Source organism: Lissotriton helveticus, chromosome 6, assembly GCF_964261635.1.
Source record: "Lissotriton helveticus chromosome 6, aLisHel1.1, whole genome shotgun sequence".
NCBI lineage: Eukaryota > Metazoa > Chordata > Amphibia > Caudata > Salamandridae > Lissotriton > Lissotriton helveticus.
Window position 1 is genome coordinate 203,114,012 of NC_136067.1, and position 16,084 is coordinate 203,130,095.

The following is a 16,084-nucleotide window of genomic DNA, read 5'->3' on the forward strand; positions in this document are numbered from 1 at the left end:
TGTGGTCTTCTTCCCTCTTTCTGTACCTTTACTGCATGTTTGTGCATCTCAATTGCCTCCCTCTGCACTTTTCTTACTTCATTCTACACCTCTGTTGCTTCTTTCAGCAATTCTCCTGCCTCTTTGTTCACTACATTTGCATATTTCTGCACCTCTCTTGCCTCTTTTTGCACCTCTGTTGCCTCATTCTGCACCGCACTTGCCCCATGCTATACTTCTCTTGCCTCTTTCTGCACCCTTGTTGCTTCATTCTGCACTTTCCATGCTTCTTTCTGCACATGTCTTGCTTCTTTCTGTACCCCTGTTGTCTCTTTCTGTACCTCTTTTGCCGCTTTCTGCATATTTCTTGCCCTTTTCTGCAGTTCTCTACCCTCTTTCTGCATGTCTTTTGCCTCTTTCTGCACCTCATTTGCAACTTTCTGCACTCCTGTTGTCTCTTTCTGCAGTCATTTTCCATCTTTCTGTACCTTTCCTGCCTGTTTTAGCATCTCAATTGCCTCTATCTGCACTTTTCTTCTTTTTTCTACACCTATGTTGCTTTTTTCATCAATTCTCTTGCCTCTTTGTGCGCTTCTCTTGCCTGTTTCTGCACCTCTCTTGCCTCTTTTTGTACCTCTTTTGGCTCTTTCTGCACCACACCTGATCCTTGCTACACATCTCTTGCCTCTTTCTGCACCCCTGTAGCTTCATTCTGCACTTTCCATGCTTCTTTCTGCATCTGTCTTGCTTCATTCTGCACCTGTGTTGTGTTTTTTATGTGTGACTCTTTCTGCACATTTCTTTCCATTTTCTGCAGTTCTCTTCCCACTTTCTGCACGTATGTTGCATCATTCTGCACCTCATCTGCTTCTTTCTGCACCAATGTTGTCTCTTTCTGTACTCGTCTTCCCTTGTTCTGTACCTTTCCTGCCTGTTTTTGTATCTCACTTGCCTCTTTCTGCACTTGTCTTGCTTCTTTCTACACTTCTGTTGCTTCTCTCAGCTATTCTCTTGCCTTTTTGTGGACTTCTCTTTTTGTTTTTGTACCTTTCTTCTTTTTGCACCTCCGTTGTCTCTCTCTGCACTCATCTTCCTGTGTTCCTACTTTTCCTGCCTGTTTTTGCATCTCACTTGCCTCTTTCTGCACTCTTCTTGCTTCTTTCTACACCTCTGTTGCTTCTCCCAGCAATTCTCTAGCCTCTTTGTGCACTTCTCTTGCCTGTTTCTGCACCTCTCTTGCCTCTTTTCTACACTTCTTTTGCCTCTTTCTGTACCCCGTTGCTTCATTCTGCACTTTCCATGCTTCTTTCTGCACCTGTCTTGCTTCTTTCTGCATCCCTGTTGTCTCTTTATGAACCTCTTTTGCCTCTTTCTGCACATGTCTTGCCTTTTTCTGCACCTCTCTTCCCACATTCTGCTCGTCTGTTGCTTCTTTCTGTACATCATTTGCTTCTTTCTGCACCCCTGTTGTCTCTTTCTGCCCTTGTCTTCCCTCTTACTGTACGTTTCCTGTTTGTTTTTTCATCTCACTTGCCTCTTTCTGCACTTTTCTTTCTACTTTCTATACCTCTGTTGCTTCATTCAGCAATTATCTTTCTGCATCCTTGTATTATCTTTTTGCACCTCACTTGCTCCTTTTTACACTTCTCTTGCCTCATACTGCTCCCCTTTTGCTTCATTCTGCACTTTCAATGCCTCTTTCTGCACCTCATTTGCTTCTTTCTGCACCCCTGTTTTTTCTTTATGCACTCGTCTTCCCTCTTTCTGTAACTTTCCTCCCTGTATTTGCATCTCACCTGCCTCTTTCTGCACTTTTCCTGTTTCTTTCTACACCTGTGTTGCTTCTTTCAGCAATTCTCTTGCCTTTTTTGTGCACTTCCCTTGCCTGGTTCTGCATCTCTCTTGTCTCTTTTGCACCTCTGTCGGCTCTTTCAGTACCTCACCTGCTCCTTTCTACACTTCTCTTGCCTCTTTCTGCACCCTTGTTGCTTCATTATGCATTTACATGCTTTTATCGGCACTGGTCTTGCTTCTTTCTGCACCCCTGTTGTCTCTTAATGTACCTCATTTGCCTCTTTGTGTACTTTTCTTGCCTTTATCTGCACCTCTCTTCCCTCTTTCTGCACGTCTGTTGCCTTTTTCCGCACCTCATTTGCTTCTTTCTGCACACCTGTCGTCTCCTTCTGCACTCATCTTCCCACTTTCTGTACATTTCCTGACTGTTTTTGAATCTAGTTTGCCTCTTTCGGCACTGTTCTTGCTTCTTTCTACACCTCTGTTGCTTCAATAAGCAATTCTCTTGCCTCTTTGTGCACTTCTCTTGCCTGTTTATGCACCTCTCATGCCTCTTTTTGTACATCTGTTGGTTCTTTCTGCACCTCACTTGCTGCTTTCTACACTTCTTTTGCCTCTTTCTGCACCCCTGGTGCTTCATTCTGCACTTTCCATGCTTCTTTCTGCACCTGTCTTGCTTCTTTCTGCATCCCTGTTGTCTCTTTATGAACCTCTTTTGCCTCTTTCTGCACATGTCTTGCCTTTTTCTGCACCTCTCTTCCCACATTCTGCTCGTCTGTTGCTTCTTTCTGTACATCATTTGCTTCTTTCTGCACCCCTGTTGTCTCTTTCTGCCCTTGTCTTCCCTCTTACTGTACGTTTCCTGTTTGTTTTTTCATCTCACTTGCCTCTTTCTGCACTTTTCTTTCTACTTTCTATACCTCTGTTGCTTCATTCAGCAATTATCTTGACACTGTGCACTTCTCTGGCCTGTTTCTGCACCTCTCATGCTTCTTTCTGCATCCTTGTATTATCTTTTTGCACCTCACTTGCTCCTTTTTACACTTCTCTTGCCTCATACTGCTCCCCTTTTGCTTCATTCTGCACTTTCAATGCCTCTTTCTGCACCTCATTTGCTTCTTTCAGCACCCCTGTTTTTTCTTTATGCACTCGTCTTCCCTCTTTCTGTAACTTTCCTCCCTGTATTTGCATCTCACCTGCCTCTTTCTGCACTTTTCCTGTTTCTTTCTACACCTGTGTTGCTTCTTTCAGCAATTCTCTTGCCTTTTTTGTGCACTTCCCTTGCCTGGTTCTGCATCTCTCTTGCCTCTTTTGCACCTCTGCCGGCTCTTTCAGTACCTCACCTGCTCCTTTCTACACTTCTCTTGCCTCTTTCTGCACCCTTGTTGCTTCATTATGCATTTACATGCTTTTATCGGCACTGGTCTTGCTTCTTTCTGCACCCCTGTTGTCTCTTAATGTACCTCCTTTGCCTCTTTGTGTACTTTTCTTGCCTTTATCTGCACCTCTCTTCCCTCTTTCTGCACGTCTGTTGCCTTTTTCCGCACCTCATTTGCTTCTTTCTGCACACCTGTTGTCTCCTTCTGCACTCATCTTCCCACTTTCTGTACATTTCCTGACTGTTTTTGAATCTAGTTTGCCTCTTTCGGCACTGTTCTTGCTTCTTTCTACACCTCTGTAGCTTCAATAAGCAATTCTCTTGCCTCTTTGTGCACTTCTCTTTGTACATCTGTTGGCTCTTTCTGCACCTCACTTGCTCCTTTCTACACTTCTTTTGCCTCTTTCTGCACGCCTGGTGCTTCATTCTGCACTTTCCATGCTTCTTTCTGCACCTGTCTTGCTTCTTTCAGCACCCCTGTTGTCTCTTTATGTACCTCTTTTACCTCTTTTGCACTTTTCTTGCCTTTTTCTGCTGTTCTCTTCCCTCTTTTTGTAGGTCTATTGCATCTTTCTGCACCTCATTTGCTTCTTTCTGCACACCTGTTGTCTCTTTCTGCACTCTTCTTCCCTCTTTCTGTACATTTCCTGCCTGTTTTTGCATCTCACTTGCGTCTTTCTGCACTTTTCTTGCTTCTTTCTACACCTCTGTTGCTTGTTTCCGCAATTCTCTTGCCTGTTTATGCACTTCTCTTGCCTGTTGCTACACCTCAATTGCCTCTTGTTGCACCTCTGTTGGCTCTTTCTGCGCCTCACTTGCTCCTTTCTGCATTTCTCTTGCCTCTTCCTGCATCCCTGTTGCTTCATTCTGCACTTTCCATGCTTCTTACTGCCTCTGTCTTGCTTCTTTCTGCATTCCTGTTGTCTCTTTTTACACCTCTTTTGCCTCTTTTTCTACTTTTCTTGTCTTTTTCTGCACCTCACTTCCTTCTTTCAGCACATATGTTGCCTCTTTCTGCACGTCATTTGCTTCTTTCTGCACCCCTGTTGTCTCTTTCTGCGCTTGTCTTCCCTCTTTCTGTAACTTTCCTGACTGTTTTTTTAATCGCACTTGCCTCTTTCTGCACTTTTCTTTCTTTTTTCTACACCTCTGTTGCTTCTGTCAGCTATTCTCTTGCCTCTGTGCACTTCTCTTGCCTGTTTCTGCACCTTTTGTGCTTCTTTCTGCATCCCTGTTATCTCTTTCTGTACCTCACATGCTCCTTTCTTCACTTCTCTTACCTCTGACTGCACCCCTATTGCTTTATTCTGCACTTTCAATGTCTCATTCCGCACCTAATTTGCTTCTTTCTGCACCCGTTTACTCTTTATGCACTTGTCTTCCCTCCTGCGTGTATTTGCATCTCACCTTCCTCTTTATGCACTTTTCTTGTTTCTTTCTACACCTCTGTTGCTTCTTTCAGCAATTTTCTTGCCTCTTTTGTGCACTTCTCTTACCTGTTTCTCCACCTCTCTTGCCTCTTTTTGCACCTCACTTCCTCCTTTCGATACTTCTCTTGTCTTTTCCCTGTTGCTTTATTCTGCACTTTCATTGCTTCTTTCTGCACCTGTCTTGCTTCTTTCTGCACTCCTGTTGTCTCTTTATTTACCTCTTTTGCCTCTTTCTGCAAATTTCTTGCCTTTTTCTGCACAACGCTTCCCTCTTTCTGCACATCTGTTGCCTCTTTTTGTACCTTGTTTGTTTCTTTCTGTATCCCTGTTGTCTCTTTCTGCACATGTCTTCCCTCTTTCTGTACCTTTCCTGACTGTTTTTGAATCTCACTTGCCTCTTTCTGCACTTTTCTTGCTTCTTTCTACACCTCTGTTGCTTCTTTAAGCAATTCTCTTGCATCTTTGTGCATTTCTCTTGCCAGTTTCTGCACCTCTCTTGCCTCTTTCTGCACATCACTTGCTCCTTTCTACACTTCTCTTGCCTCCTTCTGCATCCCTTGTGTCTCATTATGCACTTTCCATGCTTCTTTCTGCACCGTCTTTCTTCTTTCAGCACCCCTGTTGTCTCTTTATGTACCTCTTTTTCTTCTTCCTGCATTTTCTTGCCTGTTTCTGCAGTTCTCTTCCCTCTTTTTGCACGTCTATTGTATGTTTCTGCACCTCATTTGCTTCTTTCTGCACCCCTGTTGTCTCTTTCTGTGCTCTTCTTCCCTCTTTCTGTACCTTTACTGCATGTTTGTGCATCTCAATTGCCTCCCTCTGCACTTTTCTTACTTCTTTCTACACCTTTGTTGCTTCTTTCAGCAATTCTCCTGCCTCTTTGTGCACTTCCCTTGCATATTTTTGCACCTCTCTTGCCTCTTTTTGCACCTCTGTTGCCTCATTCCGCACTGCACTTGCCCCATGCTATACTTCTCTTGCCTCTTTCTGCACCCCTGTTGCTTCATTCTGCACTTCCCATGCTTCTTTCTGCACATGTCTTGCTTCTTTCTGCACCCCTGTTGTCTCTTAATGTACCTCTTTTGCCGCTTTCTGCATATTTCTTGCCCTTTTCTGCAGTTCTCTACCCTCTTTCTGCATGTCTTTTGCCTCTTTTTGCACCTCATTTTCAACTTTCTGCACTCCTGTTGTCTCTTTCTGCAGTCATTTTCCGTCTTTCTGTACCTTCCCTGCCTGTTTTTGCATCTCAATTGCCTCTATCTGCACTGTTCTTGCTTCTTTCTACACCTATGTTGCTTTTTTCATCAATTCTCTTGCCTCTTTGTGCTCTTCTCTTGCCTGTTTCTGCACCTCTCTTGCCTCTTTTTGCACCTCTTTTGGCTCTTTCTGTACCACACCTGCTCCTTGCTACACATCTCTTGCCTCTTTCTGCACCCCTGTAGCGTCATTCTGCACTTTCCATGCTTCTTTCTGCATATGTCTTGCTTCATTCTGCACCTGTGTTGTCTTGTTATGTATCTCTTGTGACTCTTTCTGCACATTTCTTTCCTTTTTCTGCAGTTCTCTTCCCACTTTCTGCACGTCTGTTGCATCATTCTGCACCTCATCTGCTTCTTTCTGCACCAATGTTGTCTCTTTCTGTACTCGTCTTCCCTTGTTCTGTACCTTTCCTGCCTGCTTTTGTATCTCACTTGCCTCTTTCTGCACTTTTCTTGCTTCTTTCTACACTTCTGTTGCTTCTCTCAGCTATTCTCTTCCCTTTTTGTGGACTTCTCTTGTTGTTTTTGTACCTTTCTTCTTTTTGCACCTCCGTTGTCTCTCTCTGCACTCGTCTTCCTGTGTTCCTACTTTTCCTGCCTGTTTTTGCATCTCACTTGCCTCTTTCTGCACTCTTCTTGCTTCTTTCTACACCTCTGTTGCTTCTCCCAGCAATTCTCTAGCCTCTTTGTGCACTTCTCATGCCTGTTTCTGCACCTCTCTTGCCTCTTCTCTACACTTCTCTTGCCTCTTTCTGTACCCCGGTGCTTCATTCTGCACTTTCCATGCTTCTTTCTGCACCTGTCTTGCTTCTTTCCGCATCCCTGTTGTCTCTTTATGAACCTCTTTTGCCTCTTTCTGCACATGTCTTGCCTTTTTCTGCACCTCTCTTCCCACATTCTGCTCGTCTGTTGCTTCTTTCTGTGCATCATTTGCTTCTTTCTGCACCCCTGCTGTCTCTTTATGCCCTTGTCTTCCCTCTTACTGTACGTTTCCTGTTTGTTTTTTCATCTCACTTGACTCTTTCTGCACTTTTCGTTCTACTCTCTATACCTCTGTTGCTTCATTCAGCAATTATCTTGACACTGGGCACTTCTCTTGCCTGTTTCTGCACCTCTCATGCTTCTTTCTGCATCCTTGTTATATCTTTTTGCACCTCACTTGCTCCTTTTTACACTTCTCTTGCCTCATACTGCTCCCCTTTTGCTTCATTCTGCACTTTCAATGCCTCTTTCTGCACCTCATTTGCTTCTTTCTGCACCCCTGTTTTTTCTTTATGCACTCGTCTTCCCTCTTTCTGTACCTGTCCTCCCTGTATTTGCATCTCACTTGCCTTTCTGCACTTTTCCTGTTTCTTTCTACACCTGTGTTGCTTCTTTCAGCAATTCTCTTGCCTTTTTTGTGCACTTCCCTTACCTCGTTCTGCATCTCTCTTGCCTCTTTTGCACCTCTGTTGGCTCTTTCAGTACCTCACCTGCTCCTTTCTACACTTCTCTTGCCCCTTTCTGCGCCCTTGTTGCTTCATTATGCATTTACATGCTTTTATCTGCACTGGTCTTGCTTCTTTCTGCACCCCTGTTGTCTCTTAATGTACCTCCTTTGCCTCTTTGTGTACTTTTCTTGCCTTTATCTGCACCTCTCTTCCCTCTTTCTGCACGTCTGTTGCCTTTTTCCGCACCTCATTTGCTTCTTTCTGCACACCTGTCGTCTCCTTCTGCACTCATCTTCCCACTTTCTGTAAATTTCCTGACTGTTTTTGAATCTATTTTGCCACTTTCGGAACTGTTCTTGCTTCTTTCTACACCTCTGTTGCTTCAATAAGCAATTCTCTTGCCTCTTTGTGCACTTCTCTTGCCTGTTTATGCACCTCTCATGCCTCTTTTTGTACATCTGTTGACTCTTTCTGAACCTCACTTGCTCCTTTCTACACTTCTTTTGCCTCTTTCTGCACCCCTGGTGCTTCATTCTGCACTTTCCATGCTTCTTTCTGCACCTGTCTTTCTTCTTTCAGCACCCCTGTTGTCTCTTTATGTACCTCTTTTACCTCTTTTGCACTTTTCTTGCCTTTTTCTGCTGTTCTCTTCCCTCTTTTTGCAGGTCTATTGCATCTTTCTGCACCTCATTTGCTTCTTTCTGTATACCTGTTGTCTCTTTCTGCACTCTTCTTCCCTCCTTCTGTACATTTCCTGCCTGTTTTTGCATCTCACTTGCGTCTTTCTGCACTTTTCTTGCTTCTTTCTACAGCTCTGTTGCTTGTTTCCGCAATTCTCTTGCCTGTTTATGCACTTCTCTTGCCTGTTGCTACACCTCAATTGCCTCTTGTTGCACCTCTGTTGGCTCTTTCTGCGCCTCACTTGCTCCTTTCTGCATTTCTCTTGCCTCTTCCTGCACCCCTGTTGCTTCATTCTGCACTTTCCATGCTTCTTACTGCCTCTGTCTTGCTTCTTTCTGCATTCATGTTGTCTATTTTAACACCTCTTTTGCCCCCTTTTCTACTTTTCTTGTCTTTTTCTGCACCTCACTTCCTTCTTTCAGCACGTATGTTGCCTCTTTCTGCACGTCATTTGCTTCTTTCTGCATCCCTGTTGTCTCTTTCTGCGCTTTTCTTCCCTCTTTCTGTAACTTTCCTGACTGTTTTTTAATCGCACTTGCCTCTTTCTGCACTTTTCTTTCTTTTTTCTACACCTCTGTTGCTTCTGTCAGCTTTTCTCTTGCCTCTGTGCTCTTCTCTTGCCTGTTTCTGCACCTTTTGTGCTTCTTTCTGCATCCCTGTTATCACTTTCTGTACCTCACATGCTCCTTTCTTCACTTCTCTTACCTCTGACTGCACCCCTATTGCTTTATGCTGCACTTTCAATGTCTCTTTCCGCACCTGATTTGCTTCTTTGTGCACCCGTTTTCTCTTTATGCACTTGTCTTCCCTCCTGCGTGTATTTGCATCTCACCTGCCTCTTTCTGCACTTTTCTTGTTTCTTTCTACACCTCTGTTGCTTCTTTCAGCAATTTTCTTGCCTCTTTTGTGAACTCTTACCTGTTTCCCCACCTCTCTTGCCTCTTTTTGCACCTCACTTCCTCCTTTCGATACTTCTCTTGTCTTTTCCCTGTTGCTTCATTCTGCACTTTCAATGCTTCTTTCTGTACCTGTCTTGCTTCTTTCTGCACTCCTGTTGTCTCTTTATCTACCTCTTTTGCCTCTTTCTGCAAATTTCTTGCCTTTTTCTGCAAAACGCTTCCCTCTTTCTGCACATCTGTTGCCTCTTTTTGTACCTCGTTTGTTTCTTTCTGTATCCCTGTTGTCTCTTTCTGCACATGTCTTCCCTCTTTCTGTACCTTTCCTGACTGTTTTTGAATCTCACTTGCCTCTTTCTGCACTTTTCTTGCTTCTTTCTACACCTCTGTTGCTTCTTTAAGCAATTCTCTTGCATCTTTGTGCATTTCTCTTGCCAGTTTCTGCACCTCTCTTGCCTCTTTCTGCACATCACTTGCTCCTTTCTACACTTCTCTTGCCTCCTTCTGCATCCCTGGTGTTTCATTCTGCACTTTCCATGCTTCTTTCTGCACCTGTCTTTCTTCTTTCAGCACCCCTGTTGTCTCTTTATGTACCTCTTTTTCTTCTTCCTGCATTTTCTTGCCTGTTTCTGCAATTCTCTTCCCTCTTTTTGCACGTCTATTGTATGTTTCTGCACCTCATTTGCTTCTTTCTGCACCCCTGTTGTCTCTTTCTGTGCTCTTCTTCCCTCTTTCTGTACCTTTACTGCATGTTTGTGCATCTCAATTGCCTCCCTCTGCACTTTTCTTACTTCTTTCTACACCTCTGTTGCTTCTTTCAGCAATTCTCCGGCCTCTTTGTGCACTTCTCTTGCATATTTCTGCACCTCTCTTGCCTCTTTTTGCACCTCTGTTGCCTCATTCCGCACCGCACTTGCCCCATGCTATACTTCTCTTGCCTCTTTCTGCACCCCTGTTGCTTCATTCTGTACTTTCCATGCTTCTTTCTGCACATGTCTTGCTTCTTTCTGCACCCCTGTTGTCTCTTTATGTACCTCTTTTGCCGCTTTCTGCATATTTCTTGCCCTTTTCTGCAGTTCTCTACCCTCTTTCTGCATGTCTTTTGCCTCTTTTTGCACCTCATTTTCAACTTTCTGCACTCCTGTTGTCTCTTTCTGCTGTCATTTTCCATCTTTCTGTACCTTCCCTGCCTGTTTTTGCATCTCAATTGCCTCTATCTGCACTGTTCTTGCTTCTTTCTACACCTATGTTGCTTTTTTCATCAATTCTCTTGCCTCTTTGTGCTCTTCTCTTGCCTGTTTCTGCACCTCTCTTGCCTCTTTTTGCACCTCTTTTGGCTCTTTCTGTACCACACCTGCTCCTTGCTACACATCTCTTGCCTCTTTCTGCACCCCTGTAGCGTCATTCTGCACTTTCCATGCTTCTTTCTGCATATGTCTTGCTTCATTCTGCACCTGTGTTGTCTTGTTATGTATCTCTTGTGACTCTTTCTGCACATTTCTTTCCTTTTTCTGCAGTTCTCTTCCCACTTTCTGCACGTCTGTTGCATCATTCTGCACCTCATCTGCTTCTTTCTGCACCAATGTTGTCTCTTTCTGTACTCGTCTTCCCTTGTTCTGTACCTTTCCTGCCTGCTTTTGTATCTCACTTGCCTCTTTCTGCACTTTTCTTGCTTCTTTCTACACTTCTGTTGCTTCTCTCAGCTATTCTCTTCCCTTTTTGTGGACTTCTCTTGTTGTTTTTGTACCTTTCTTCTTTTTGCACCTCCGTTGTCTCTCTCTGCACTCGTCTTCCTGTGTTCCTACTTTTCCTGCCTGTTTTTGCATCTCACTTGCCTCTTTCTGCACTCTTCTTGCTTCTTTCTACACCTCTGTTGCTTCTCCCAGCAATTCTCTAGCCTCTTTGTGCACTTCTCTTGCCTGTTTCTGCACCTCTCTTGCCTCTTCTCTACACTTCTCTTGCCTCTTTCTGTACCCCGTTGCTTCATTCTGCACTTTCCATGCTTCTTTCTGCACCTGTCTTGCTTCTTTCCGCATCCCTGTTGTCTCTTTATGAACCTCTTTTGCCTCTTTCTGCACATGTCTTGCCTTTTTCTGCACCTCTCTTCCCACATTCTGCTCGTCTGTTGCTTCTTTCTGTGCATCATTTGCTTCTTTCTGCACCCCTGTTGTCTCTTTATGCCCTTGTCTTCCCTCTTACTGTACGTTTCCTGTTTGTTTTTTCATCTCACTTGACTCTTTCTGCACTTTTCGTTCTACTCTCTATACCTCTGTTGCTTCATTCAGCAATTATCTTGACACTGGGCACTTCTCTTGCCTGTTTCTGCACCTCTCATGCTTCTTTCTGCATCCTTGTTATATCTTTTTGCACCTCACTTGCTCCTTTTTACACTTCTCTTGCCTCATACTGCTCCCCTTTTGCTTTATTCTGCACTTTCAATGCCTCTTTCTGCACCTCATTTGCTTCTTTCTGAACCCCTGTTTTTTCTTTATGCACTCGTCTTCCCTCTTCCTGTACCTTTCCTGCCTGTTTTCGCATCACACTTGTCTCTTTCTGCACTTTTCTTGCTTCTGTCTACACATATGTGGCTTCTTTCAGCAATTCTCTTGCCTCTTTGTGCACTTCTCTTGCCTGTTTCTGCACCTCTCTTGCCTCTTTTTGCACCTCAGTTGGCTCTTTCTGCCCCTCACTTGTGCCTTTCTATATGTCTCTTGCCTCTTTCTGCACCCCTGTTGCTTCATTCTGCACATTCCAAGCTTCTTTCTGCACCGTCTTCTCTCTTTCTGCACCCCTCTTGTCTCTTTATGTTAATCTTTTGCCTCTTTCTGCATTTTTCTTGCCTTTTTCTGCACCTCTCTTCCCTCTTTCTGCACGTCTGTTGCCTCTTTCTGTCAGGATACACTCAGCGGAATTCAAATGCAGCAAGAATGGTCCACCTACTGACCTCACCAAAACCTTGATAATAAATATACAGCGTATTCGAGTGATCAGGCGAGGGATGGATAGGGAGGGAACAGCGGGGAAAGGAACCTGTAATATCAAGGTATACGAATAGTATTAATTGACATACACAGACTACTCTCATATATTCTAACTAATGTCTGTTATGCACCTTGGGTAATCACCATGATTCTTCCGACCTCTCAAACAGCACATGTGGGTTATCTGGTCACTTCAAATAACCTATATAAGACAAAGCATACAGAGTTAATGCAAAAATGCCTATGTGACCAGGCAGCTTCATAGTCTGTAGTGTATGCCAACATACCCACGGTTCTGCTAAAGTGAACTGAAATGAGATGCGGGATATCTTCCCAAACAAAGTTACTACAAATTGCTGTAACTAGATCCAAGTCACTAATACCCAGCAATCATGTAGATACACACGGATTACAGCATCCATTGAATCGTCTCTCCATAGTGAATCCCAGAGTACAAGAGTCATGGTAAGACGTGGTTACTTCACCACTGACTTCCGCTCTAGATGCCTGTAATATGCACTCTATACTTTCCTCCAAACACGGTAAAGTGTAGTGGAAACCACAGCTTCCCACTTTGGCAATTATAATCCACAAGGTCACACAGAAATAAAGAATAACGGGAAACCTCTCCCTTTCTTTGTAATGGCAATGCGTGGTGCTTCACCACCGCATCCCGCTCTCCATAGAGAAAAGCAATAACTGCCATCACTGCCAAAATGTCCTTGAAATAGTGTAAATGCGGATGCCTCACCGCCGATATGCACCGCTCGCCTGTGAGCTTTAGGAGCATGGAACTCCAGCACCCCTGAGTGAACTGGAGATCTTCCGATAAATCTGTGCCCTCCAACAAACACAACGGTTCCTCGTACTATTCCTTGTCGGAGAAAGAGCAATCCGGAAGAACAAAGTCACGCATGACGTTCAGCGTGCACAACGTCATTAAATATTGTCCTCCCTGCCCTCTGATTCATGGGAATTGTAGTTTTCTGTAGACGATGTAGGCGCGGTTGAGTTAGACCCTGACAGTAGGCCCTCCCGTCAAGCACCTCCTAGGAACAGGCTTGGCTGGAAACCTCTGGTGTAAAGAGCAAACAGCTCGTGCACATTACTCCATGGTTCCCAGGAATCCTCCTCCACCGGATAGAATTTCCAGGAAACAAGATACCAGAGACCTCCCCCACAAAACGTGGAGTGCCTAATACCTTTAACCTCATACTCAAGATCTCCATCACATACCACCGGCGGAGGCACCCTCCTACGAGCTGTAAAAGCCGGTTTCAGAAGATGGTAGTGTTACACAGGGTGGATACGCAGCGAACCAGGCAAATTTAGTTTATAGGCAACATTATTGATTTGCTTCACAATCTGATTCGGGCTTATGTACCTAGGATGGAAAATACTATGAAGTTTGAATCTCATGTTCTTGGTTGACAGCCATACCTTGTCACCCACCTTATACTGTGGCCCATTGATTCTGTGCTGGTCCTCCCATTGCTTATACACCTGAATGGCTGTCAGCAAATGTGTCCGTACCCCACGATGGACCCTCTGTAGTCTTTTTACCTGTTCCATTACTGTGGGTTGATTTTTGACGTCATCAGGTAGGTTGACAGGCAAAGTATTGGCATCATAACCAGCATTAGCTTTGAAAGGAGATACCCCCGTAGAGCAGTGCCAAGCATTATTATGAGCCAATTCCACCATCCACAACAATTCCACCCATGATTCTCGGGCCTCCTTGGAATAACACCTGAGATATTTCTTCAAGGTTTTATTTAATCGTTCCGTCTGACCGTCAGTCTGAGGGTGGAAACTAGTTGAGAGAGTGGAATCGATATGCAATGCTCGACACCACATCCTCCAGAAGCGAGCTACGAACTGCTGACCCCTGTCTGAAATGATTATTTTCAGAACCCCATGTAACCAAATGATATTACTAGCTAACAGTTGAGCTGTCTGCCGGCTGCGGGATGGTTCTTACAAGGGATGAAATGCCCCATTTTAGTGAGGCTATCCGCCACCACCATGATGGCAGATTAACCTTGATTTGGAGTAAATCCTGTTACACAATCAAAACTGATGTTCTGCCAGGGCAGCTGAGGGGTAGGCATGGGCATGAGTTTACCTTTTTTCCTGATGTTTTCCCCTTTTGCTCTAGCACTCTCCTCACAACGTGACACCCATAATGACACATCCTTAGATAATATTCTCCACCAGAAATGTCTCTGTATCAACTGTATTGTTTTACGTATACCTGGATGTCCTGCCATAGGAATGATGTGGTACCAAGCAAAAGCTTTCTTCTGTAACTCAGATGTGGGTAGATACAGCTTATTACTATGGAAAGGTAGGCCCTGCTTCACTGAGCATTCATTATCTTGTTCTGCCCAAGATTTCCACACATCACTGGTTTGATGGCGCCCAACCTCATCCAGGAAAATCTCAGTTCTAATCACTCATACCACCCTTGACAGCTCGATGATGGTGTTTGTATTCTCCTGTCTGAGTACTGCTGGCAATTCCTGTCTGGACAAAGCATCTGCCTTACGGTTCTCAATGCCTGGACCCCAAGGTCACTACAAAATTGAATTCTGCAAAGAACAATATCCACCGCATTAGTCTTTGCGTGAGATATCTTGCTGATTTCATATTTTGGAGATTGCAATGGTCTGTGTGAACTGTGATTGGATAACATGGCCCCCACAGGTAATGTCTCCATTGCTGAAATGCCCTCTTTATACCCAAGAGTTCGTTTTCAGCTATGGTATAATTGATTTCAGACAAACTCAACTTCTTTCACAGGTATGCTGCCGGATGGAGTTGCCCTGTATTCTGGTCTCTTTGTGAAAGAATGGCCCCAATTGCCTCATCGGAGGCGTCGGCTTCCACCACAAATGGATGTTCCAATGTAGGATGAGAAAGCACCGGTGCGGTGGTAAAAGCCTTCTTCAGGTATTCAAATGCTTCCTCTGCCTCCCTGGACCAAATAAAAGGCACCCCTTTTCTTAGCAATTTGGTGATAGGGACTGCTACTTGCGAGAAATTAAGAATAAACCTGCGATAATAATTTGCAAACCCCAGGAAACATTGTACCTCTCTCACATTTCCTGGGGTTGGCCATTCCTGTACTGCCTGCACCTTACGCTCTGCCATGTGCAAACCCTCGGGACTGAGCATCACCTCTAAGAACTCACCTTCTGTCACACCGAACTCACATTTGCTTAGTTTTACAAACTGTGCTCAAGCAACTTTTCCAACACCTGACAGACCGGGTCCTTGTGACATGTCTCATTAGCTGAATAAATCAGGATGTCATCAATGTAGACCACTACAAAGTGGTCCACATACTCCTTCAAGACATCGTTAAGGAAGTACTGGAAAGCCGCCGTGGCGTTGCAAAGGCCGAACGGCATAACCAGATATAATGAGTCTTGAAGGCAGTCTTCCATTCGTCCCCCTCTCTTATCCTCCCCAAGTGATAAGTCCCTCTAAGATCTAACCTGGTGTAGATCTTAACCTCCTTCACATGATCTAGTAGTACCGGAATGAGTGGCAAAGGATAACGATTACGAATGGTGTTTTTGTTCAACATGCGATAATCCACACAAGCCCTCAGATCACCATTGGCAATGAAAAACAATGGAGAGGCTGCCGGAGAACGGGAAGGCCTAATAAATCCTATATCCAGATAGTGGTCTAAATATTCCCTTAAATGCTTGGCTTCAGGCACAGATATTGCGTATACTCTGTTTGAAGGTATAGTATCCTCTTCCACTAAGTCTATGCGGCAGTCATACTCCCTGTGAGGGGGCAATTGTTCAGCTTTGGTTTCACTGAGTACCTCCCTATAAGGATGGTATTCCACTGGTAAGACAGTTTCTTTCTCCACGAAGGTAGCCACAAAAAATGGAGAGGTCAATGCTGCAACTTGCGCAGGAGAACACTGAACAAGCAACAGTCTCAGGGGTGCTCATTACCTTGCGTGGAGATCGATCATATCAATAATAACCCTTCTCCCTTTTCCTTCTCTCACCCCCTCTTTCAGTCATACGACTATCCAGTTGTTAAGTCAAGTTAATGATATCTATACAAGTGGTTGGTTGTGAATCTATCTGTGCAACCACATCTTTCATTTCCTCACGTAAACCTTGGTAAAATAGAGACATACGATTTTCCTCCGGCCATTCTGTTTCAGCCACCAACCGGTTAAAAGTAGTCAAGTAGGTTATTAAATCACCCTTCCCTTGTTTTAAATC